At 47.6% G+C, this 25,571-nt stretch overlaps 1 protein-coding gene across 1 annotated transcript in view; it reads right to left on the bottom strand.

Annotated features, from left to right (window-relative positions):
- Positions 1-25,571, bottom strand: part of PPP1R16B (protein phosphatase 1 regulatory subunit 16B) — a 66,240-nt gene that overhangs the window by 21,257 nt on the left and 19,412 nt on the right. The gene's annotated exons all lie outside the window — the stretch shown is intronic.

The raw sequence follows: 25,571 nt of genomic DNA, 5'->3' as shown, positions 1-25,571 counted from the left end.
GTGAGATACTGGCGGTGTCTGTGCCACATAGGTATGTTGGCAAATGTCTAGAAAGACTGATCCCCAGCCTGCCAGGCATGGTCCTATGGATGGGTACAGCTACTTCAAAGCTGCATTTTTAATGCTATGGTTTTGCAGAGATATTTATTACACAAGAGAAACATTGCCAGAAAAACAGCATTGAAACTATGAGTGCTCTGCCAGCAAAGCATCCGGCTTCCTAACACAGCATACTATGATATTCATATTTAAGAGCATATCTAAACCCTGAGCAATAACAGGATGAACTTACTCAGCTTATCCTCCGCTCCCTGCAATGTACAACTGATAGCCCATCCTGGACCAGTGATAAACTCCGCATCTCCCTAAAGCTTTTTGAAAGACAAAAAACGCCACGGAAAACAAAACACCACATTTAGACAGCTTCAAACATTTAGTACACCTAAAAATAAACATGGCCCAGTTTGCCTGCTGAGCTAGCAACTGAGACAACCCATCATGATTGATCACCAAGCTTTCTCGGGAAGGTTCAAAGCCTGTTAAGACACTTCCCACCTAGTTTATAGCTGGGCACACACATTCCTTCTAATATACCCCAAAAATCTGGAAGTTTGGAAAGAGGCCAGCAGAGCCCCATCTGCTTCGTGCCATATTCACACGGGCAGGGACATTTCATGCAGCTACACTCAGCCCAGGTGCTGCTTCTCTCAAGGGAAATCTATTTCTGATTTCGATGCTTCTTGCTTAAGAGGGCATACCCCTCCGTAGCCTCAAGGAGCCTGCTTCACATGGCAGGCTCTTCCTGCAGATTTTGGGGCCCAGTTCGTACACAAGTTTTATTCTGACAACAAGTGAGAGTTGTCAACAACTCATACACTTATTTAACGCAAAGGGTCTAATTCTTTCTCCCTCTCTTTGTGTGTATTTCAATCAATTTTTGCTTTATGCTTTGACCACTATCCATCATTGTAGTACCAGAGCACCAAGAAGAATACTATAAGGGGACAGCCACCTACAGCTGCGTCTTGGATGAATGGGCCACTGCCAGGCACCCAAACCCTACTGCATCCCTCATTTTTCTTGTTCTGCATCTACAGGACTTCAAGCTCTGATAATCCACTTAGTGCTAGTGATGCTAAAGCATCTTTCTTAAATGGCTGCCATCCACCTAGGATTACTCAGATAAGTAACAGTGTGCAAGTTACCCATCTGCAACCAACAATGCTCAAAGGAAGCAGCAGAAACAAAGGCAAATTCATTTCAATAGGGAAAATAAAAATTAGAGCATGCTGCCAATTGAGAAGCCTTTCTAAGGATGTAGCATCATGTTCAAAAGCACCCTCATCCTCTCCTACTCCTCAGACTAAGAGCGAAATTGGTCCATGCAGGAGATTACTTTTCCTTTATGTATTTGGTAAGTCAGAGATTATTTTCCTGGTTTCCCATTCCTCATCTGTTATTGGAAGAACAAATAAATCATTTTGGTATGGTTTTTAAACAGATGATGGGCTTTAAAAGGGATGAGTGTTTTATATAACCTTCAGGCTCAGCTGCCTTCAGCAGGATTTCTGTCGGCAGGGAGCCAGGAAAGCAGATTCCCCAATATCATTGCGACAGTGACACCTGGGCTGCCAAAGAACCTCTTCTCTCTTTAAGAGGCATTTTGGAGTAGGTAGTTGAATGGTGTCCATTTAAAGAGTACTGAAAGAAAAATTTAAGTCAGATTTATGGAGGTATGGATCAAGGAGACCAAGGCCAAGTTCCCCAAAGATGACTCAGAAGCTGTAGCGATGAGCAGAGCAATGCTGGCTTTTAGGGTGCAGTGGTGCTCAGCAGAAGGCACTGACAACGCACAGAGGGAATCGTCCCACTGCAGTCAGAGCCACACGAGCCAGTGGCCTGAGCAAAGAACACCAACAAAAAATGAGGGATGAGGGACAGCCACGTCCTCCAGCAGTGGCTCAATAGGAACCTGCATCCTCCAGCTCTTGAGTTTGCACCTGAAATGTTGGGTTTGGTGGGTGCAAGCAGGCAAGCAACACATCTCGCTTCCCTTCATGTTTCAGGCCAAGTTAGATGAAGGGCACCTAGAGAGTCAGTAAATGCTCAACCAGGACCTCCTGTTCTCCTACTACTCTGGCTACTTCCAGCTTTCTTCCTACAAAAAGCTCTTATTGGAAGTCATGACAACACATGCAAATCCATTCAGACAACACAACATCAAAGCCTTTTATCTGAGTAACACAGAGGATCCCACTTATATACCTGTTCAGAAACTACTTTTGATATATTGGACCAAAACCTGACTACTGAGACATGCAGCAGTCATCACCTGTGATGTCTATACTAAGCTTATTAGAAAATAAATCTTTCAGGGTACTAAAAAGGAAGGAAATGCAGCAAAAATTTAATTGGCTTTAATACAGCCTAAGAAGTGTTTAGATAAAAAGGAGCAATGGTGTCAGGAGGTAAACTTTTGCAGCTGTCTGAGTACATGAAGAGCTTCCCCAGATACATTAACACAATAACATAACAGGTGATCTGAGGAGCAGAACTGCAATACCCCCCCCCAAGCTCCACACAGAGCCAGCCTGCCAGTATTTGCAAGAGGATACTCTAATACGCTCTGTGTAGCAGGAAATAGTTCATATTGCCATTTGGAAGTGTTATTAGGTTCCAGAGTCAACAGCCTCTGCCCCAGCTCGTATTTCAGGCATCCTATAGCCTCAGCTAAGCAGCTGTATGTTGACCTGAACCACAAGAATGTTTTTAAGACCCTCAATTATAAAACAGGAAACTTTCTATTTAGAGTAACAGAAAAGAGGGTTTGGTGGAGGGGTGAGGAAATACATATCTGCTTTTCAAGCTGCCCTGAATTAATACAAAATGATTCCCCGCAGCGACAGCCTGCTGACAGCCCAGGAGCTTGCCAGCAGACCAGGCTCTCCCCCTTCTCTACTCCTCAGCCCACCCCACTTCAGAGACCCCTTTTCTCTGTTGTGCATCTCTAACCTTGCCCTGGTCTTTAGAGAAGCTCTGACTGTTTCAGTACCTTCTCCACCCTCAGCAGTATCCACTCTGACCTCGATCAGCATGGTTTGGGGTTTTTTTTTTTCCCCCCCTCCAACTTTGTCCCTTTAGATTAGCATGAGTACATTGGGGATGAAGATCTTTAAGACATACAGGACCAAATCACATCCTTAGCTCTGTTCCCATGGATCACTGCATTCATGAAACAGGGTGCCACACAGCCATGGTCTGAACGCCTGCGTAAGGCAGGAGTGTGGTGTGCCAGGGCACGGTCTGCAATGCAGCCCTCTCAAAATCAGTTTTGTATGACACAGCAGGAGCTGGTGCCAGCCCCCCAGGTCAAGCCCGGCCCAGATGTGTCTCACACCATTACCCCACACCGGAGACTGCAGGGGACACGCCAGGAGTTAAAGTGTAATCTGCTAAAACATCACTCCCTGCTCGACAGCACTGTTTCTTACTGGAAACTGCATTGCCATGCAGTGCTGGAAGGGAAATGCCTATAAAAGCAGTAAGTTCTCCTCTTTCTTTTGTTGTTGTTTTTTTTTTTTTTTGTCAGATAAAGAGAGATTGTGGTTTCCTTTCAAAAAGCAAATGCTACAGAAAGAAAACTTTCACACAAGTTTAGCAGCAACCTGAACTTTACCAGAGAAGCATCGGACTGATCCTTAGCAGCCCTTCTGGTTTTGCAACCTGCAATTATTCAGCAGCAAATTTTACACTATTCAGAGATTTGAATTTCAACAGAGCCTTTCATCCAGAGATCTCCAAAAGCGCTGGCTGCTGCCATTAGCAGAGCGAGCTCCAGTCTGTCTCCTGGGATTTTACAATCAGTATTCACCTCGTTTCACAGATGTGACATCTCAGCCCGAGTTAGACCAAGACTCTGGAGGCTCAGGTTTCTTTGCCAAGGTCACAGTGACAGTCCACGGCACAGCTGTGACAGTGCCCTTGAGTCCCAGGTCCCAGCTCCACCCTTGAAGCACAAGAAAACTCTCCTTTCCTCTCCCCTGTCCTCTCTGTTGTTCAGACAAGAGGAATTGGGCAAAGCAGCTGAAGCCTCAACACTAACAGCTTTGACGGCGACTAGACCCCAAGGTGAACCTTCTATTTGACAGAGCATGTTTAAAAAGAGAAATCAAAGCTGTGGCTCAGCAGCAGCTCTCGGCTGGTATCGCTCCCTCGGGAAGGTCTCCACCACTTGGCTTGGACCTGTTTGCTGACCACATCGAGGACCTGGGCTGGGCAGGGAGAGTGAGTTGGAAGAGGTGGGGGAGCAAGGTCAGCTGAAGGGCTTGCAGTGTGGCAGCACGCTTCATTTAATTATGAATCAGGAACGATGTCATCACCAAGATGGAGAACGAAGCACATTTGGTTGCCAAGCCTACATTTGACAACCATCTCTGATCTTTACCAGCAACCCAGGCAGGACTACTTCTTTTTTTATCTGCCCTCTCACAAGCCCAAGTCCCAGAGGTTTGCAAGTTTTTGGGGCTGATCAAATCCCACAATTCCCCCAGAGTTTCATAGAATAGAATCATAGAATCACAGAATCATTTAGTTTGGAAAAGACCTTCAAGATCATCAAGTCCAACCATCAACCATGCCCACTAAACCATGTCCTGAAGTACCCCATCCACTCGCTTTTTTAATACCTCCAGGGATGATGACTCAACCACTTCCCTGGGCAGCCCATTCCAACGTTTGACAACCCCCTCAGTAAAAAATTTTTTCCTCATATCTAACCTAAATCTCCCTTGCCTCAACTTGAGGCCATTTCCTCTCGTCCTATCTCCAGCCACCTGACAGAAGAGACCAGCACCCACCTCACTACAGCCCCCCTGCAGGTAGTTGTAGGGAGCGATCAGGTCTCCCCTCAGCCTCCTTTTCTCCAGACTCAACAGCCCCGGCTCCCTCAGCCGCTCCTCATCAGACTTGTGCTCCAGGCCCCTCACCAGCTCGGTTGCCCTCCTCTGGACACGCTCCAGCACCTCCACGTCTTTCCTGTAGTGAGGGGCCCAAAACTGAACACAGGACTCGAGGGGCGGCCTCACCAGTGCCCAGTACAGGGGAACAACCACCTCCCTGCTCCGGCTGGCCACACTATTTCTGATGCAGGCCAGGAGGCCGTTGGCCTCCTTGGCCACCCGGGCACACTGCTGGCTCACATTCGGCCGGCTGCCAACCAGCACCCCCAGGTCTTTCTCTGCCGGGCAGCTTTCCAGCCGCTCTTCCCCAAGCCCGTAGCGCTGCACGGGGTTGCCGTGACCCAAGTGCAGGACCCGGCACTTGGCCCTCTTGAACCTCATACAGTTGGCCTCGGCCCATCGATCCAGCCTGTCCAGGTCTCTCTGTAGGGCCTCCCTACCCTCCAGCAGATCGACCCTGCCTCCCAGCTTGGTGTCGTCTGCAAAAGCGCACACACGAGCGCATCTCTCCCCGTCAGGGAATCGAACCCTGTTCTCTTTCAACCTTCATTTCAGCACCTATCACACACAGACAAATCACACACTCTAGAACTTCTTTTCTGTGTTAACGAAAAAGCACGTTCAATTTACTCTCCAGGTCAAAACCCTCCAATCCCAAAGCAACCCTCAATGTCAAGCATCACCCCCGCGCAGCTGCTGCCTCGCAGCGCCCGTGACAGCCCGATGCCGGCTGGGGACACAGAGGCAGCAGGCTGCTGTCATGGGCCACCACGCAACTGCACAAAGTCCCACAGCTAGTGGCATGCTGGCCCTTGGTGGGACCTGGCCTGGAGGTGTAGGTGATCCTTCTACCACCACGTACCAAGTAGGGGCATTTCCAAGACTCCATGCTGCAGAGTTGTTTTCAACATAACCAAATGGATTAGAGAGCCACAGGGACTTCTCTCCCAGCCCTTGGCAACCACCAAAGCCTTGTCAGAGAAGTCAAGAGAGTTTATCTGTGAACATCATCATCAAAGGTATTCAGCACTGCATGGAAACCAGTTCATACGTTCAAGAGTTGAATCAGAAGTTAGCACCTGAGCTTGGCAGAAATGCAGGTTTTTCACAGCTCCAGTAATACTTATAATCAATGAGACAGGCCTGACAGAAGGTACAGAAAGAAATCGGTGTGACGGCTGCTGTGCACAGAGGACACTAGTTCCCCCAGCCAGGGCCTGAAGCTGGAGATCATCCTCCTCGTGGGCCCTGGGCCTGATCCAGTTGAGGATGGTCTGCTCAATAAAGATCACAGCATAAATTTGCTGCAGCTTCCTAGTCATGCAATCCAAATTTAAGACTCATTACCTTGAGCATCCAAGTTAAAAAAAAGAAAATAAATAAAATAAAGAGTGGACAAAATATTCATTTCCTTAACATTTCCCAATTTCTTTGAAGAAGGTTTGAAATTGCCTTCCACGACTCCTCAGAGACAGCACAAAAGACATGTAAATTAGGTCAAAAGAAGTGGGCATGCAGTGATACAACCTGGGTTGGTCTATAACCTGTCAAGTGCTTTGCATACAGACCATCTTGTTTTAATAGTTATTTCACCTGTCTCATCATACAAAGTTGAAAACTCTTTCCAACTTCTTCTGTCACAAGTTCTACGTGATTTCTGCTTCCCACCACCTCAAGCAGTAGAAGATGAGTGTTCCCAGGCTGGATGATGCAATATAGCTTTGTGGTTGCCAGGAGGTTAGCCCACAGGGAAGCAGCTTGAGAGGCTGACAGGTTATTTAGACTTTTCAGAGAGAAAAAAAACGTCAACTTGTTGCCTTCACCCATCCCTGCCATATCCACAGACACCAAAGTGCCAGCCTCACGCTAACTCAAAACAAGATAGCTTTTGCTGCCAGCTCTCCTCTGCTCAGCTTCCTGCACTTGGGCACAGTAAAAAAGAAACTGCACACAGGGTTGGGAGCATTTTTCTTTTTAGTGAGTGGCTCCTTCACTTTCAAAAGCCATCTCAGTCAGCTTAAAACTTTCATCTGCAGAATATGGCTTGAATTCAGCAAAACCCTTCAGATCAGACCCGGGCAGAGAAAGAAATCCAGTTCCCTCTCACAAACTGCTGAGGAGTTGTGTACATCGTGGCAGAGGAACAAGGATGCTCTTCATGGGAGGGGAGCTCTGGGGTCCAAACCCACAGGCACAGCTTACACCAGGGATGTGAGCTCAGGACTCCCAACACTCACAAGACTGGTCTAACAGCCTTCAGGGTCAGTCTAGGAGTCTTTTACTTAACATAAAGAGGAAAAGAGCTGAAATTCTCCAGAAAGTGCTTTGGCTTAGTGCTTCAGACCAGGTCACTGATGTTTCATCCTGTTTCTGAATGAGCACTTCAGGCTCAGTGCATACAGTAATTTATTTTTTTTGCTTTTTATTTACATGCTGAGCTTACTAACAAAATACATAGTTTAAACTACCAAATTAAAAACCACATCATTCCTACAGCTTTTATGCAGGTTTAAAGCATCCCATTTATCAGAGCAGTATCTCCAAACATTGAAGACACAACTCCTCGATGCTGGGAACACGCAGTTGCAGGAAACAGCAGGCAGCAGAGAGAGAGAGCAATATATCACAATTCTCTCCCTTTGTCCCTTCGAGAGGTCTCCTGTCCGGCGATGAAAGACCCTGTCCAACTCTCCACATTAGTATTGCAAGTCTATTGCCTCCCATACCCTCTTCAGCAAGAGTCAGCCCAGAGGAGTTATAGTTCTCCTTTCTGCAATAGCAGAGAAAAGCTTCAGTTTGCCAAAGTATACTGCATTTCCCAAGAAAACTGCAATTTTCAAAATAATTAACAGTCATTAAAATTCCCCATTAAGTTTTGCCATTAGCAATGGCAGGACTATTCTCCTCTCCACAGTAGTGAAAACTCTGCTAACTTCTGTATTAAAACCAGTTTTGTTAATGAACCATTTTATTCCACCCTGTTTGCTTATAAGAGAGCTCCCTCACATCAGGGAGTTTTTCATTACATATTTAACACTACAAGAACCCAGGCGTCATGGGCCACCTTTTAGCTGTCACGGTGCAAGAAAGGTGACATCCATCTTCTGAGCTTGAATGGCAGATTGCCCTGTCTGTACTCACTGCATCCCTTACACCTATATATGAGCAAACGGGGAGAGAGCCTCCTTACGCTCTCCTGCCACGCTGCTGGCCATGGCTGCTTCTGGGCAATGATTAAATTACCTAAAAAAACCCCAACACTTTGAACATTAAGACAAGAGGAAAGCCACCAGGCTTGAGTTTTACATCATCTCCCATCGACTCCACAGTCTAATATTTTGACTTAAAAATTTATAGTAACAACAAAATGCTTTAGCACCTAAACCCACCTTAGTAAGTTCATTAAAGTAATTAATGCTTAAGTGGCTGCTCACGCTGCTCTGCTGACAGCACTAATTACAGGTTGCAGAGGTGGATCCCAGTGACAGCACAGGGAACCAGTTGTCAGTTTGAGGCTCATGCACGGTGCTGGGAAGATGTGCAGTCCCATGCAACCGCTTGGGCCGGATCCAGCACTCCTCTACTTTTTCCTGCTACTAGAACCAAAATTCAGTATCTCCAGCACTGAGTATAATTGAGCAACTTTGGCAGCTTCTGGTGAAAGAACACATATTTTTCTGCTGACCAACATCCAGCAGAAGAGGCCTGTAGCATGTTACTCAACACCCTTTTCGAGAGCAAGTCCTTCAAGAATGGGAGCGGGGCTGGCTAGCCAGGGTGACAGGGCCCTTACAGACCATTGTGAGGGACAGGAATCAAAATGCTGTGGTTCCTGGAGACAGCACGGACCATTTTATCCCTTGTGAAATGAAATGGGACGGTTGCGCTCTCACTCACTAAACCAGGGGTATAACCTTCCTCACACAAGCAGTCCTGTCCTTCAGACATGGGCAAAGATCCACATGCTCAGTGCAACTTGTGCCAAGAGCACTTGTACCTGTTTAGGGAGATGCAGGATATCTGATCCTCATTACTAGATCTGTGATCAATTATAAGATCCATCCCTCCAGTGGTTTTGGTCCTACCTTTGTCTGGAAAAAACACAGTCTTAAGAAATTTGATTTCTTTCCAAGCAGCTGTTTGTAACAAATGCTTCTGAGATGTTGCCCACATATCACAGACTGAAGCAAATCCCACTCTAAGCCACCCACTCCACCAACCCAGTTAGTGCTACAACACAGAAATCCTGTTTGTTTCTGTACATCTCATTGTAAATAATAATTCCCAGGGAAAGGAGCCCACCAGATCAGGGCATCCAACAAGGTCTGGATCTCGCATGAGCAGCTGCAACTAGTACAGTTGTATAATGGAAACTTGACCTACAAACCTTGAACCAAATTCTAGCTATATTCCCCTTTGAAAAATGAGTGCATGAAGGCTGAACGCGGCTTCTGCCCTGGCTGCTGCCAGCTCTTACAGCTGTAACCTCTGGCTTGGCTCCACGGCCCAAGAGGACCATTACCTTTCCACCATCCGGCACACCTGGGAAGAAGGGGATCACCAGCAAAAAGCGAGTTAAAATGGGCCCTGGTTGCATAAGTTGCATAATCTGTGCAACCTGTTACTGGGGAACAGAACACATTTTGCTGGCCAAGATCTCCACACATCACCACGTACGTTCGGTTGAAGGACACAAGAAGGAACAGCAAGCTCTAGCGCTGCCTCTTCCACCTAACAGGGCACTAAGGGCTCTGAAGCAAGGGACAGTTTCCCAACAAACGTGCATGCCTCATAGATCAAATGGCCACATACGGTGCTCTGGGGACAGAACAACTGTGGGTGCTAAAAGGAGCAAGATGACAATCAGGCTTGGCATGAGGCACAGATAGTTTTCGGGACAGACCGCATTAACCTCTTCACTGCTGAAGCCTTGCTCCCCAGCGGGGCTGTTCCTCTAGACAGACCCAATAAACCAAATTGGTTTGAGGTAGTTTGTGCCTGTAATGCACAGCAGCAGCAAAGAGATTAAAAAGGAGAACATATGCACCAGGGATTTCTAGTAAATAAAACACCTATAAAAGCGGAGATGGATGCTCAGCACACACGGGCGAGGTTCAGGCAGGGCTATCCCCACTGCAGGTGGAGAGGAACAAATCACGGCAGCTGTGATCTGCAGACTCACCGTGGGAAGTCACCATGGGAAGGGAACAAGACGTAAGCAAAGCCACCTCCTCCACCCCAGCACCAGCCCACCAGTAACCAGTCACGAGAGCCCTGGTCAGAAGGGAATTCAGATAGACCTGAGCCCCAGAGCAGCTGGGCAAGATATGCAAACCCTCCCTTGGATTTCTATTCTGCAGTAAAAATCCAAGAGCATTAGAAAGAGGTTCTTCAAGGAACTGTGGGGGAAGCAGGAGCTCTTACAAAGAGCTCCTTATATTGTCAGCAGTTTGGGGATGCTTTGCAACCATCTGGTCCATCCCTCATCTACCCCAGAGTATTTAAATCAAGGAGTTTCTTCAGATAGTGGGCTAAATCGGAGTGACAAGGTTTCTCCACCTTCTTGGCTCGCAATCCCTTCCTTTCTGATATTTCTGAAGGAGAAATTTTTTGTTGATGAAACATATCCCCCAGGACTCAACCAGCAGTGAGAGATGGGCCAGGCTACGCCGACCCACTGACGGCTCCTATTTGGCCACATTTCTGGATCAGCTCCCATGTGTCCATGTCACACAGGGTACCATATCTCCCCTTACAGATAACACTTCCCTTTTCACAAGAAAAATAGCTTGATAAAAACTGCTGACCCCTATTCAACTTATCACAAGAGAAAAACAAAACCAGCTTGGAATCAGGAAAGGGCTATGTGAGCCTCTTTGGAAGATGCCCCTTTGCCTCCACCTGCCTTTCCAGGCACTCAATTCGAGTGCAGTAATGACAACAGGAGCACACGTTTTAGACATCACACGCAACTGCAGCGGAGAATAACTCACTCAAAACCTGATTTACTTAATGACCGTACCAGGAGCTTTGCAAAACCCAAGTGATTTCAGAGGAAGCCGGTGCCTTGCTGCTGCTCTGAGTCACGGGAAGTGCAGCGCCGCAGCCAAGCCCCAGAGCGAGGCAGGAACACTGAAATTTCCCCCAACTGTTCTTATCTTGTCTCACAGTAACTCAAGGCTCGTTTTCAAAACCGGGGCCTATTCAGAGCAAACAAACAAGCCACTGCATTCACTAAACCCTGCTGCGTCCGGGAAGGCGCTGTAAATCATGTGCACAGGCAGGGTTTACATGCAAAAGCAACAAGGAACGCGCATCTGCAATGATTTTATGGCACACCAGCACAGATAATGGTTTTGTGCTCCTAAAAACAGGTGATTTAAATTCCAGGGTGTCACAGATTTTAATCCTGAGCTAATTTTTCCTCTATTCTATGCTCTAGCATACATCACCATTATCGAGAGAGCAGAACTCGCAAAAATCAGATTTCCTGAAGATAGACTACAAGAAAATGATGTTTTCTACAGCAAATCAGTTCAACAGAGGCTCAATAAAACATGACTGATAATTAGTGCTTTCTTTCTGACAGCTAGTAGCAATTGTCTTCTCCTTAAATCTAGTGCATTTGCCAATTTAAAACTAATCTGTCCAAAAATGAAACAAAACATCTGGCAAAAAATTCACAATGAATATTGGCTAAGAGTTACAAAGTTATACACCAGAGCATCAGCTGCTACAGCATCAGACAACTCAACAGTAATTAAGGTAGAGCTGACATGGCCTTGTGGAAAAAGCCATCAGGCGAATGGAAAATGGATGGGAATAGCTAAATCGGTTTAGGTTTCCCCTGACAGGAGTAGATCAAAAGGAAACTAACCTGATTAGGAGGGAGAGAGCCACTGATCCAGATTCATTGAGCAAAGCAGAACAGCTATAAACTGACATTTATGCTTGCTTTCCTTACCAGGGTCACACAAAGCAGCCAGCATGTACCAATGGATCTGGCCCAGATTTACGGGTGAAGGGTAGACCCTTTTAAATACGGACAGCTTCCCTCCCCCATAGCTTAATTTCCCAGTTAAGCAGCTGTCCAAAAAAAAAAAAAAAAAGGCCATAAAAAAAGCCTCCCCAAATTTAATTAAATAGAGTAAGTGATGCTCAGTGCCTGTTGGCAGTGCCACTCTCCCTGCACCAGGCAGCTTGTTCCTATCACGGGCAGGTTGAAGCTACCTCACCAGACCAAGGCTCTTGGCTCAGCCCATTTCAGCCAGTAGGAAGAACCACGCAGGAAGGATTTGGTTCAAGCACTGGCTGTGCCCACACGTGGGTCCCCAAGCATCCCACTCGTGGATGCACGTGAGTGTAGTTATGTGGTCCCTGATACAAGCCAGCATTTGGACTAAGGCAGGGCATGTTGGTGCTCCCCTTGGGATGCTCGCAGCGCTGTATCGCTGTATCTTGTGGGAACACGACACATGCACACCCCACGGGCACCGTGCCTGCTTTCCCAATGGAAGCCTGATACAGATCCCAGCTCCCAGTACCTGCACTGGCTAGGGCACCTGGAGCCATCACCTCCTCTAGCAAATCCTCTCCCCTGCGAGATTAACTCACTGTTATGCACAGCTGCCACCACCACTTACAAAGGTCTAATTTTAGTTAAATGCAGCCACTCAGTGACTTGCTGTGTGCCTGGGCTCCTGGCTCCACCAGTCGCTTGTTAACCACTACCTGAAAACCCTCTGCCACGCACAGCTCGGCTACCAGGCTTCTCATTAACACCAGGGCCAGCCGGTGCAATCACCTGTGCAGCGAGACACGCCTAGGCTGGCAAAAGCCCTATGGAGCCCTTCACACACCCACTCTCCCCAAACCCCACGGGAACAACTCACTCCCCAGGGCTGATGACAGCACAAAAAGCTCCCCTCACCAGCAGTCTCGGAGAACGCTGCCCTGGCCATATCCCTGCATGCTCCTGCCAGTCCCGCTGCTTTCCGGAGCTGTGCACATCCCAGGGGATGCACAAGCACAGGTACACGTTTTCTTTCCAAAGCAAATACCCCCCCAGCCCGTGACCCTTTTGCTCAGGTTAAAAGCCTAAGCCCACAAGTCAGCGTTTTATACGATCACTCTGTACACTGCAAATTGTACCAAATCTAATAAGATTTTTGGTGCTCCAGGAGGCTGTTCCAGAGCCAGGGGCAGGCTGCACTGCTCACCCTGCTCCCGTATCGTGTGCATCCTGCTCTCCCAAGGAGACCTCCGGCTTTCCCTTCACCTACCCCACAAGCATTTCCACCAGCAAACTCTCTCCAGTCACAGCTCTCTCAACCCTGCTTGCCTTTGCTCACAGCTCTCAGAGCTGTAACGATGAGACAAATTGCTCCCGTGCAGAAGCAAGACCTTCCCGTAGCATCGAGGGCACGCAGAAGCGCTGAGTGCTCCCAGGTCCCGTGCACGGGAAGCCCTCCTGGTTCTCCTGCTTCCGAGCCACCTCCCGCCCAGTGTGGAAGGTGGTCTCCCACACAGCAGGTCTGCCACGCTGCAGGCTTCTAGTGCAGCTCCAGAGAATTCGGACTTCCCAACAAGAGCAAAGGGATGTCCACAACAAAACAGCCAGTGCCCAATGACCTCTCGTATTTTAATGAGAGATAATAAATGTAGCCAAGGCTTTGCATGAGTCTCACCAAACCTCCATGTTCATGCACAGGCCAGACACTATCTATCACCTCCCAAGGAGCTGATATCGAGTTGGATGTTATTAGGCTCTAAGACAGATACTGCTTTGCAACAGGGCAAAACTGCAAGACCAACTTTGCCCACTGAGGTGTGAATAAATAACCTTCCCTTGCCCCCCCAGTCCCAAGAACCCCTGGTCTGCAGGTGACAAAGCTGTTATTTTCATTTCCCAGTTACCCAGCAACCAGTGCTGGCTTCTTAACCCCTCGAATCAGCCTGCTGGCTTTTGAAGCCCTCTGCAGCATCCTAGCCGTGGCACCTCAGGACCTCCATGCACAACGCTGCATGAAGGATCTCTTTCCAGAGGGCACAGCAGGGACAGGACAGTTGGCAAACGAGGTGCCACAGCAATAAGCAGCATGTTACAAGGAGAAGTTTTAAATAGATGTGAGCAGCTCAGTGGGTAGGTAAACAGGATCCCTATTTCTTTCCTGTTCCACAGCTGGAAAACCCACAACCCCTTCCTGTGGGAAGGGAAGGAGGAGGGTGGGGAGCTCACAGCACCGGGGTCGGTTCCCAGAACTGGGTAATGGCTGCCCTGCAGCAGAGGCGAGACATTTCCACTACTGCTGGGAACTCCTGGTGCTGATCGGGGCAATCGCCAAGGGGCACAAAATGCCATGACAGTGTATTTTAATACCACAGGGCAGAAGTGCTTAACTAGGTGGCCTTTACACCACCATCCAACAGAAAGGAGCTGAGCATTTTTCAGATGTACTCTGTATTCTTAAGGAGCACTCTGTATTCTTAAGGTTAGGTGACCAAACCAAACTGACCTCAGTGGAAGTTAAAAATATCCAAATATCTTTAGAGATCTGTGCCACAATGCTCAGGAATTCACAAGAAGCCCCCAGTTAGTGGTAGCTGAATGGTAGCTTGGTCCAGGAAGGGTGAACAAGCAATATGTTTCTTGAAGCTTTCAAACCCAAGAGAATGATACAAGGATCAGGCAAAGCCAGATGGCGAGACCTCCATCTTGTCACCCTTGCATTGCTCTGGGCATGGCTCCCTCCACCTCTAGCTGCAATTCAAGCTGTCAATCCCACTTCACAGGAGGAAATCTGTCAACAAATACCACCCTTCAGCTAGAAGACAAGTCTTTGAATGTAAGTGAAGCAAGAAATATTTCTTCTTCTCTTGTTCCCCTTAGGATAACTGGACAGATCAACACTGCAAACGTTCCCACTACTAAACACATGGGCAACTGTAGAGTGCTGAGTGATACAACGCAATGATGACCCAAATCTTGAATCCACGCTACAGATTCAGTGCTCAAATGACAGCTTTTCTTGCCTTGACGAGTGATGGAAAATTGCCACAGATGAGAATAATTTGGGTCAGGAGGCAGAGCAGCAGCTTGTACGTAGCTATTTCACAACTGCATGATTAAAGTTATGGAAGAATAAATTTACTATGAAAGCACACAGGGAATCCTGCTTAGATGGTCTTTAAGATGAAATTTTAAACTCAGTGGCCCTTCTAATAAAAGCAAAATGGACTTCCAGCATCTCTCCATGACCCGCTGTCCCCTACCAACCCAGATACGTTGTGGTTTTGGCACAGCATCGAGCAGCAGGTTGGAAGTTGACTCGTTACAGCCTAGACTGGAGCTTCATATCACATTGAGGGACTTACATCATTGTTTTGACAGCATCAGCTTTAGGAGGAAAGAAAACCCTGTGATCAACTGCCTGACAGCCAGGCGGATGTCACTGCAGATCCACGGGGACTGCCCTCCTTCGCTGGAGCTCTGGCTCCTTCTAATGCCTGCTATTTCAGGCTACCAAACCCAAATTTTAATTAAAAGAAGAGTCCCATTTAAGTTCCCATGGAGCCCTGCTCTAGCCTTGCTAATTAAAGGCAAACTGACAGGATCTGAAGTGAAAAAATAAACCAGGTCTGAAAAGTTTAAGAGTCACAGAAAGAGTCTGAGCTCCTAAGTAGGCTGAAACTCGCTCTCTGTGGGAGCACCACATGTTGTCCAGCCCCAGGTTTCTCAGTTAGGTCCTCGTCTCTGTAGAGCTGACGGACTCTCCAGAGGGTTACTCACAGCACCCCAGACACTCACCTGTCTCCTCTGACAACACATGAGAACTGAACCCAACATTGGCAGAAGGATGCAGAAAGTGCTCTTCTCTCTACGTCCTTAACTTGAGGGAAATGGCTGTCCTTCACTGCAGGGTCATTGCTGCTTTCCAACTCCAAGAGGCTGAGAGCTGGTATGGATTTCCAGGTGACTTCCTTGTCCCAACCACAGATGTTCTGCAGCAATGAAACGTCAGTGCAGTAAAGCTGCTCCATTCCTGTGCAAGGACTTCATGGTTTTCAAATCAATAATATTCTCCTAGTAAAATTTTGCTTTTATTGAAATAGATAGTTTTGATATAGAGAATCCTTCAAATTGGATAATTCGAAAGACTTTGAATGCACCAAGCCGTCATGTCTCACTACTGTCGTTTCAACCAGAACTGTGCACGTGCGAGTATCAGCACTTGATCTCCGACCTTTGCTGCTCTGAATCAGACCAGAGTGGAAATACTTTGAAGGTGCCAGAATCTCCCCCACCCACTCAAAATATGAATGTTTCCAGACAGATGTTGGTGTAACACAGGACAAAATACAAGCTGTGTGCAGATAACACTTCTCTACTGTGGAAACCATCAGCTGCCAACTGAGTTAAAATAGGGCTGGTGCAAGCAAGGAGAATGGTGTGAGAGGGACTTTCACCTTAATTCCTGCTCTAGTCTCCCCTTTTTAGAGGTGATCACTATAGCAGTAGCCCTTGGGAGAAAAAAAAAAAAGTGGTTTTCTTTTGTTTGGTGGGTGATTGTTTTTGGGGGGAGTGGAGTGGGGTTGGTTTTTCTTTTTTTTAACTAATAGGATTCCTCTTGTCAGCCCAGGTAAAGGCACACAAAGATAAATGAGACTTTGGAAGATTCCCACTGCAATTCAGAGCTTGGTGCTCTTACACTCAAGGTGGGGACCAGTCCTCTGTGCCATTTTGAAAGCAAAGCCAGGCAGAACAGATGAGACCACCAGGAAAAAGGGAATTGAGATATAGCTTGAAATCCTCGGCCAAACTGACAGATGCTGCAAACTGTTATAAAATGTATAGGGAGCATGGGGAACACAACAGAGCAACTAAAGCCAGTTTCCTACATGAGTGATATTTACAGCCTGTCTACCTCACACTATCTAGAGAATCCAGAGGCCAAATTCAGCAATAAGCAGTTGCAAATTGCAGGGACTTCAGCGGAAACTGCATCCGCTTGCTAGTAGCTGCACATGGACTCTTGTTCCCTGAATTAAAAGGAGTGCAGGGTGCTTGATTCCATCTTGGCTTTTGATTACAAAGGCATCAGCAGACAGAATTAAACAGTTTGCTTCCTGGCCTATTTAGCATCCTCTGGGTGACAGGTTAGAGGGTAGGCAAGGCTTAGGAGACTTTTTTTAACAGTTGTGCCAGAACCTGATTATTTTTTTTTTATTTTTTTGTCAAGACATTTGCAGTGGGTGATAAGGTTTCCCAAAGATCTGGCCAGGCTCCAGAGGGAAAAAAAACAAGCAGTGAAAGTGTATGTAAAAGCAGCTCAGCACTGGGTTATAAGGCACCGCCTGAACCAGCTGCCATAGCAACTGCTATTAAAGAAAGAATTAGAGCGTTCTTCACGGAAGTAGGAAAACTCGCAGTCAATAAGCGTAAGGATGGCATGCAAAGCAAAATAAAGGAAGATAAATATAAGCAAGTAGGAAAAATATGCAGAACTGAATGAGAAGCAGGGCCACTTGCACAGGTATATGTGCTCTTGTGTTGTGGAGATGCCTATAAATACACTAAGATACCTAACTCCAACCTCATTAGCAAGCATTTTAGATACAGTTGATCCTGCCTTGGGGCAGGAGGTGGATTACATGACCTCCTGAGGCCCTCTCAACCTCTATTTTCCATGATTCTAGGAGGAAGAAATCTACACCAGCTGAGCTGAGCTGGCCCGAATCCAAAAAGGCAGGAATTTAAATCTGGGAAAAAAAAATAGATTTAATCCACTTTTCAAGTTCTCCTTGACCAGGAGAAGGGGCAGAAAGCAGAGCCTGCAGCCACAGCTTACAGTTCTTCCTGTCCAGAAACTACATCCAAGCACCACATTTTCAACTGCATCAGGGTAAAGCAGCCACATGAGGGTTAGCCCTGCAAGAAGGGTTCACCTCCCAAAATATTCATTTTCCCACCTATATTCATTTGCAAAGAAGAGTTAGATACTTGGCTGCAGAACTGTCCTTATGGTTGTGTGTTGCTTTGGTTTGGTTGTTTTTTTTGACAAAACACACTTGAAAACAGAATGATGTTGCAAATACCAGGTACCAGCAAGCTCTCAGGAGTGATCAGGCTAATGTCTTACATCCTTTTGGCAGAATTGGGTTAGATATCACAACACAGCACCGCAGCGAGACAGAGCCTTGGCTATCAGAGGTCACAGCCAAGGTGGTAAGACAGACGATATTTCACTCTGGGTTGCTGCTGCTTATTAAGCAGAAGATACCAGAGGTCCCCGACTGAGCTGCTATTTACACTCTCTGGTTTCTCGTTATTGGAGTGGGACAAACACACAGTTAATTGGAGCGTAGGAAACAGCACGCAACTGGAAGGCAGCCAGGCAGGCAAGAAACACGTTGCCTGCAAGAAACTCCATGTCACAGCCCCCCAGAGTGAGGAACTGGCTGGGATGTAGTGTCAGCCCTTCCACACCGTGATCCCCCCAAGCAGGCAGCCAGGTGTGCCGCTTTCAGTGCTTGATCCAACCCGTACCTATGGCCATCGCTGCGTTTCCATGCCTTGGTCCCCCTTGTGCGGATGGCAGGCAAGTGATCCCCCCAGGGAAATCACACGGACAACCAAGCGGGGAAGTTACTGGCCGCTGATATATCAGTAAGTATTATCAGGCTCAGATTGGGAAGTTCTGGCTTTGACATTTGGCAGCCTGTAGATAGCAGAAAATAAGCAGCCATCCAAGGCTGCCTCCACCTCATTGGAAGCAGAGCAGCCAGGACAGGGAAGGGAAAGGTTAAATGCCAGTGATTTAGTACTTGGTTATAGGCATAAACATCTCCAAGCACCTGGTTGAATTAAGGTCCCATTGATAATCTGCCTTTGGCTGACAAAAGTTCTGACGTTCCCAGCCAAGGCAGCCGTTGCGTCCTGAGCCCTCCCTGCTGTGATTTGGCCGGGCAGGGTTTGCAGAGCAGATGGTGACCTTACATATCCTACCTACTGCACCTTGCATGCACAACCCTAAGAGTTTCAGCCTTTAGTCCCCATTGTCTGTATCTCTTTTCAAAAGGGAATACTCCTTAATCACGGTTGTGTTGAGAAGCAACTGTCAACAATACTAATAAACCAAAGAAATGCCCAGTTTGCATTTAGGGGTACATGCAACCAATGAGACACCGGTTCTGAGTTTCCCCTCCAAAACACATTGTAGCCAAATTTTAGAAGCCAATTAAGTGATTTAAACCACTTCTAGTAAGAAATAAAATCTGGGATTAGCAGCAGTCATTGGCCAATCCCTGTTTGATTTAAAACACCTTGAATCCAAACAGACCATCCTTACTAGAGGGACGAGTAGTTTGAATCCAATGTTTATTCATTATCTTGTAATACTATTTATTACAAGATACACAAGAAATATTTTCAGTGGTATCAGAAATGGTAGAAACTGGCACATGCGTAAAAGCCAGAAACCGAAACGATGTGAAACCAACCCATTTCCATCATGCAAGCCGAGAATGCACACCCTGCTGAAACAAGGTGAAAGCAGAAAGATGTGCCCACGGAGGTGGGGGTGGGCAGCCAGGCCTGCAAGGGGGGGTGGGGGGGTGTTTAAATTTTGATCAAAAAAATTCCAGCCAGGATCCCTACATCACCATTTCTTGGAAAGGACAGTCAGAGCACATTTGCATGCACGTTTTCAGTTCTTGTTTTAGTCAAGAGAAGCAGCTCACTGCTCAGGGAGCAGGAGGGAGGCTGCTTGTGCTATGAGCCTTGCTGTGAATTGAGAAACTCAAGAGATGCAGAATGTCTGGTCTGTAGGTATGGAAAACGTCTGTTTCCCAACTTGCACATCTTGAAACAGCAAGCAGCGATGCTCAGTGCATGCAACAGCCAGCACCCCGAGAACAGACACCCCAATCTTTCTTAAAGGGATTAAGAAGATGCTTGACCCACTGAAACCAAAGCTCTTCTACAACAGCTGGTGCACATTTTAGAAAACACATTCTGAAGTGAAGGAAATATTTTGTTATTTGAAAAGTAAAAAAAAGTATTTCTGATCAAACTTTTTTGATTAAAGAAAGGATTTGAAACAAAATGTTTAAGTTGACTCCAAATTTGGGGAGGGAGAGGGCCTCATCCCAGGAAAACCTGAGATAGACTTTCAGCATTAATTTCCAAACAGAAAAGTTGGCAATTCAAGCTCTCATGGAAATGGAAATAATTCTCCCACTTGATTAAAATTCCAGGAAGTCGGGGGGGTGGGGGGGTGGGATTATTTACTTGTTATGACAACAGAGAAAGTTGCATATTCAATATTGCTCGTGCTCCCAGATGCCATCTAGTTAGCTGCCATATGCAAGCCACCCCACATTGGCATTGCATCCAGATTGCATGAAAAAGCCAAGCTAAATGTGGCCAAATATATGAATCTGCTTTTGGAAGACATACCAACCACCATTAACAAAATTAGCAAAATCCGTCTTTGCCAAGGGCTCCCACACACAGCTTCCCAAAGAGGACAGCTTTCATTTCCACACCTATGGAGTTTAAAACTCAAGAAAAGCCTTTGTTATTGAACAGAAACTTTTCATTTCTGACTCGAGTCATTCCCCAAATACCCAGATATTCACTCAGACTGCTGGCAATAAGATTTTTTTTTTTTTTCCCAGAGCCCTTCAAAGGGCACAAAAAAACCCAGGAGAAAAGTCTTCTCAGACAGATAAATGCACTTGCTCACAGACTTGGACAAAGGAACCCCGTATAAAAAGCTTCAGGAGACTAATAATGTGGGTGGAAAATTAAGGCACCTCATAAAAGGTTTTTAGTAACAAGGGAACAGATCACATCAACTTGGAAAGGTTAAAGAAAGCAATTTATAGACACTAATTAGGGCCTCTTTTTAAAGTGCCTTTGCAAATGACAAGGTTGGGTTTATTCCAGAAAGGTGCAGAGGGAGCGCAGTAGGAGCTGCCTGGGGATGGCTCTTAAAAGGGTCTACCACGCTCATCATTAACACACATTTACAGGAGATTTAAGGATTGGCAGGGAGGGAAACGTGGGGGATGTATTTACACAAATAAGCTGTGCAATACTTATACCCTCCCCGGGGAAATCTTCTCCACCCTGGTGCAGGACCCAGCGAGCCCCAAGCTTGCGGCCGCTGCTCTACTAACGGGAACCGTTTTGCTGGATGCCAAGTCCAAGGTCATCAGACCGGAGTTTTCCTTCACTTTCTGGCTCACCAGCTGTAAGGATCTGCATGGTCAAAGTTCTGCAGAAACGCTGTTTTATGCAACACTCCGGCTCTGACAAAGTTTTGCTTGCAGGATGAAGTGCCAGAAGGTGGGAGCTGAAGGACTTTGCAGCGACGTTTCCCGGAGCCATGGCCAGGGGGGGAGCAGGTGCCTGAGGGGAGGCAACTCTCATCTGAGAGCAGGAGAAACCAGGGCACCTCCAGTGCTGCTGGAAGGTGAACTGGTCCTACGGGGGCTTTATTTCTCCGTTGGTTCCCTGAAGCGAACACAGCTCATCCCCCCAGCTAACAGGAACACCTCCCGCTTCTGTCATTCAAGTGGGAGCTGACCCTGCAAACAGGCCGGGGGTGCAAAGGGACTTTGAGGCAGCAAATGCCACATGCCTGTACAGGCAGCCACTTCACCCACCTCTGGGATGTCTTTTTTCAATTTACAGAACACCGGCTCCTCTCCCCACACTCTGGGGCTCCTTACATAGGAACTCAGCGATGTAGAAAGACCTGGACACGACAGCCCTGCAGCAGCCGGGGCTGCTTTCGGGAATGAGGTGCTGCCCTGGGAATGGCAGGACCAGCCTCCTCCCCACGGTTTCAGTCCATCACCTTGCAGGACAGCCTTGAAGGGCCACAGCCTTCGGCAGCCCTTATAATTTCTTTGTGATTAGTACGGTAGCTTATAAAGCATTGTTTTATTGCATTATAAAGCAACTCTTCTTCGCAGCCATTAGAACAGCCCCGAGGTCATACACAACCCTGCCGCTCCCTCTAAGCTCCGTATAGACTGAGCGTCCTCCTCTTTGCACCATCTCCCTGCAACCAGCTCAGATCGTCCCTAGAGCTGGACGAGGACAAATTTCCACTTAAAATGGTGATTGTGCGTGATGCCCCTCCACAGATACCCCTTCCCATCTCCTTAATGAGCAGGCCTGGTGTGGCAACTGGGAGCGCTCTGCTTTCACCTCGGAGCTCACCCATGAACTGTCCGTAAATATTTCAGCTTTCCAAACTGAAGGTCCTGGCCAGCACACTGCAGGCCAGGGGGACCCGCTGCCCTCAGTCTGGGGTCACTGCCCATCACCTACTTCTCCCCAGCATGACTGTCTGCTCACATCTGCCACCAGCGTGTTCGCGGCGTGCTCCCTACCCTGGTTCTGTCAACAGAGATCCAAAGGGGCTTTTAATAGCGGCTTGTTTGTTAAACCTGCGATATTTTGACAGATCTGTTGCAGAAGACGCGAGTAACAAGCAGGCAGGCGCCGTCACCCCTTCGCAGCTCCTGCCCACGCCGGGGCTGATGCTCCCTGGGGTCCTTGCCTTCAGACCTGCTTTGCCACCACGCCGAGATACAGCAGTGCTGCAACACGCACGGTCACCCGTCAGCAGCCGTGGAGGAACCCGGGTTTCTTACAGGGGAAAGACGTCCTCTTCTCTGAGGCTGCTGCATTTGCAGAGCCAGAGGTCACAGGCTAAGCGGGAAGGCGGGGTGGCTCAGCCCGGTGGCCGTGCCATCGGTGGCAGAAGGAAACAGGGATGAGGGAAGGTGCTGCAGATACAGACGGGCGCACAGGAGCTAAGCGAAGCAAGCACTGGTCTTTCAATTACACCTGGGCAAGGTGCAGGCAAAAGACAGCGAAGTCAGCGCATCCAGGTCCTCAGGGACGCAGAGCTGCTCCCCAAAGAGCAGGGCAGGGTTTTGCACCCACCGACTCCATCCTACAGGGTTCAACCCACCGCCTCCATCAGGAGGTTACGCCACAGCACAAGACACCTTCCAGCAAAAAGCCAACATGCTATTTAACTCTGATTTCTTTCTTTCCCCTGATTTCATCGCACACTGCCTACTACCATCCCCTCTCCCACTTCAGGAGCGATAACCTTAAAAATAAATACAAAAGTACAGAAAAGTAACAAAGAATGGAAACGGCACACCCACTCAGAGGTAGCTCAGAGGTGACGTGTGCCAGCCGCACCCCCAGCTCTCTAACCTTCCTCACGCTAACTTCTCAACTTCTTAATAATTTATATTTCACCTCCCCCTCCACTTCCCACATGGAAACAAAAGATCATTCATACACCAAAATAATCACCCGGGACCTCCAAAAGCCCACGAATTCCCTCACTTTGGCCTAGGGCACTTGATAAGGAGTTCTCCCAGTTTGGCATCTGGGTTTGACTCTGTCCCGTCCTCCCCTTTATACTGGTCCCACAGCCCAGAGGGGACAGACTAGGGACAGAACCTGCCCCCCCACTATTTTTAGGGCTTGAACTAACCGACCACAAAGCAAATCAAATTTAAAAACGTGAGGCATCTGAAAAATCCAGCTACACAGGGAAGTGCCTGTGGCACCGCGGATACTGCCCCTGCCCTCTCTGGTGGGTGGAGAGGTTGATTTTCCACCGAGCAGGGAAGTGCCTGTACCACATTTGATGTAACCAGCATCGCATTGGAAAGAGCGACCGATGGTTAAAGCCCGCTACCTGGGCTCGCCTATGGAATGAGGTCAACACAATTACAGTACCAAAAGAGACCTGCTGCAATGGATTTTCCCTTACAGGAGGAAAAGAGTAAAGCTGTGAGCTGAAAGCTCAACTCCTGTACCGCCAACAGCAAAGCATCCATGTCCACATGTGGTGCAAGACTCTTGTCCACAGGACCTGTACCACCGGTACGTTAATGCCGTTGCCTGAACACACACCAGCCCTGCCTGCTCACTGCCATCAGGGTGCACAACTACCCTCCACCAGTGCCATGCCTGCAAACACCTCCACCTTTTGTGCATCTCTCAAAAAAAAAATGGAAAATATTTGTAAGGCAGACAGTGAAGGAGTTTCCCCTCCTTCCAAACTGCCCAGGCCCAAAGCCAGAAAGTGCAGAAAGCAAAACTAAAAAGTTGGGCCTCTCGCAGACCCATCGGCCCCATCGCACCCTCTAGCCCAAGCGCTGAGCAGAGGCACCGTCACCACACGAAGAGGAGGACGATGAAACACTCGTTATCCAGCCCAAAACTACAACCTGCCACTTACAGGTGGGCAGCTGAGTACAAAACCCAAAGCCATACTCTGCCAAGTATGTGCCAGCACAGGCAGAGGCAATACAAGTCATAAATCTGTCATCTCAGGCAATGTCAATAGACACAATTTCACAGTAGGGCTCTGGCTGGCTTCACTGCTGGGGCTCTCCTAGAAGACTACAATGGCTCAGAGCAAGAAACACTGGTTCACTGGAGCACAGAGCTGGAAGTAACTGTTAAACCTTTAAAGCAAAGAAGAAACAAATAAAAGCCTGCAGTTTCCAGGGCATTATCACAGGTCTGCTCTCCCAGAGAGAAGCTACAAATGCACGCAAAACCACAGACACACAGCAGGGCTTGGCAAACGCTTTTAACACACTGCCCAGGCAAGCATCACTGTCCACCACCAAAGCGCTCCGTTTCCAAACTGGTGCAGAACACCCACATGAGGACAAGTTAGAGTGCACAAAAGGCACCTTCTCAGAAACAGGGACATGACTTCGGGGAGATTCCTCACAAGGCAAAGACAAGGTCCTTGCCTTCCACCCACATACCAGGCAAGTATATACTGCTTGTTGCAAAAGATGCTGGAAACTAGAGCAACATTCACTAGCAGAGATGCAACTCAACTGGCCAGGTTTCCTAAGCATCTCCCTTGTCTCTGCCATGCCAAGGGATCAGGAAGATCACACCGATTTTGCCACCTGGCAGAGCGTCAACCCCAAATGCTGCTCCAGGTCTCCTGAGGAACATTTTTACTTCTCTGCAGAGAAGTAAACTCCGGCTCCCCAGAGCTTACAGGCTTTCCCCATGCTATGCTGAGGCTAATGGGGATTGACTTTTAGACATATTTTTTTTCACCCCTTCAGATTTTGAAGTAAAAGCAAAGCACTTTGATCCACTTTGAAATGGTACAATTACACCAATTTCTGAACAATTTGCAGTTCTCTTCTATAGGAAGTATTAAGCAAAGGCATGCTTTTCAGTATTTTGAATAGGGAAAAAATTCATACATCCATGTAGCTCTCAATCCATCCCCCCAAGCAGGGAAGCTGAAGAGATTTACACTGACATGTAAATCCCTGCAATGGACTTCCATAAAGCCACTAGAAGAGGCACATCCAGAAGGCAAAGAAGTGTTTCACACCTTCTGTAAGTAGAAAGTGTGAAAAGGAAAAAAGAGAGAAAGAGAAAAGACCTTTCCCCAAATCTCGGTCTTAACTCCCGCCCTATCCTGGCATTCATGCGCCCACTCCTGATGTCGGTCTAGGTAACACTGGTGTCACACAGTGCTTTGAGGACCCCATAGCTGTATCAGAGATGGCAACACTCCAGAGACC

The sequence above is a fragment of the Buteo buteo genome, chromosome 2, assembly GCF_964188355.1.
Source record: "Buteo buteo chromosome 2, bButBut1.hap1.1, whole genome shotgun sequence".
Taxonomy (NCBI): domain Eukaryota; kingdom Metazoa; phylum Chordata; class Aves; order Accipitriformes; family Accipitridae; genus Buteo; species Buteo buteo.
Note: the sequence above shows the minus strand (reverse complement) of the source record. Positions and strands in the feature narration are given on the sequence as shown.